The sequence below is a fragment of the Pteropus alecto genome, unplaced genomic scaffold (assembly GCF_000325575.1).
Source record: "Pteropus alecto unplaced genomic scaffold, ASM32557v1 scaffold338, whole genome shotgun sequence".
NCBI classification, from domain to species: domain Eukaryota; kingdom Metazoa; phylum Chordata; class Mammalia; order Chiroptera; family Pteropodidae; genus Pteropus; species Pteropus alecto.
Genome location: NW_006441995.1, coordinates 4,668,540 through 4,670,103, shown reverse-complemented (window position 1 = coordinate 4,670,103; position 1,564 = coordinate 4,668,540). Strand labels below are relative to the sequence as shown.

The 1,564-nt window shown below is 33.7% G+C and overlaps 1 pseudogene; it reads left to right on the top strand.

Moving 5' to 3' along the window:
• Positions 1-381: 381 nt before the first annotated feature.
• Positions 382-499, top strand: LOC112486122 (annotated as a pseudogene).
• Positions 500-1,564: the final 1,065 nt, after the last annotated feature.

Below are 1,564 nucleotides of genomic sequence, written 5' to 3'. Positions count from 1 at the left end.
AACCAAATATCTTTTGTCTCTCTGTGAAAAATTAAGAAGTCAAAAGTAGATAAACTTATGTCTCACAATAAATGTCTTAGTATATTATCTTATTTGAAAATGACCTAGACTTTCAACGAATATCCATTATTTAACTTAGTATAAACTTTTAATTTATTTACATTTATTTTACTTGTTTTTAGCAATTATGCTTGGATTAGACATTAAACAGCTAACCATCATCTTAAATTCTTTTTCTTGGTGGCAAATTTTGTAACAGCTATAGCAAGAGCAAATTCGTCTAGTAAACCAAGGTAGAAAAAGTTATATGTTTGTATTATATTTAAGGTTGTCAAACTGAAGACACACCTGTAAGATTATGTGAACTTGAAAAAGATCTAAGTCTATGGTCATGCTACCCTGAACAAGCCCTATCCCATCTGATCTCGGAAGCTAAGCAGGGTCGGGCTGGTTCGTACTTGGATGGGAGACCACCTAGGAAGACCAGGTGCTGTAGGCGTAAAAAAAAAATTAAAAAAATAAGGGATTGTAAGATGACAAGGTCTTTGTAATCTGTGAGGTCACCAAGGGTTGCCTCGCCGAAAAGAAAAAGATCTGAGTACATTTCTGTATTATGTCTGAGTTTAAGACTTATTTAATTTATATTAGCAGTTATTATTCTTTAAGCCTATTAAATAGAGCTCTTTCAAAAATATCACATGTATATAATATATGTCCACATTTAGATATATAAACACACAGTCACAGAGATATTACAGTTTTCATGTAAAAATTTTAGCCATGCGTCAGGTACAATAATACAAAACTCAAAAGAAAAACTGGATCCAAATTGTGTTTCGGATAGATGGTAAAGTTAAGATTACCGCTCAGATGAGTAAAGCTTTCCATTAAAGCTTTTTCATTTACTGACTATAATGATTTTTTTAGAGAAGCCATTTTGGGTGCCATTTTGTCTTTTAGAAGCTTCAGCATACGGATCAAAGAATACATTCATTGTCTTAGACAGGTTGGAATTCTCTCTTTTTAATTCACCTTAAGTGAATTATTTTACCTAAGTTAAATCTTCCTCAAGCGGCCACTGCAATTCCAAATTATCCAAAACTTTACATGTGTTTCACAAAGACACAAGCTCCTGGTCCAAGTTTAGGGACAAGTAAAACCCATCTTTGCCTTTAAATTCCCTAAGATGACAAATCTTAGTAATTTTACCGCTGTCCCCAAACCCAAGAAATCATGAATATTCTCTCCTTACAGACAGAAGTGTGACTTACCAAGAAGCTTCAATTAATGTTGCTCAATAAGCTGGAGAGGTCAATATAAAGGGAATAGAACTTGTGTTTAAGAGATTTACCTGAAACTTCATTATCGGTAAAAAAGTAGTGTGTCCAATGAAATCTGTGCGTAGCGGCACCAGGTAACTCACTGGACTCTGGGTTCCTCAGGAGTCTTCTTTGGATCCCATTTCTGATGCCAGTAACTGTATGAAGAAAGTTTAGAGAGTTGTACTTGATATGAATATTTTAGTAAGTTAGAAGCAAACTGTTCGCAAAAATGAAAAATTAAA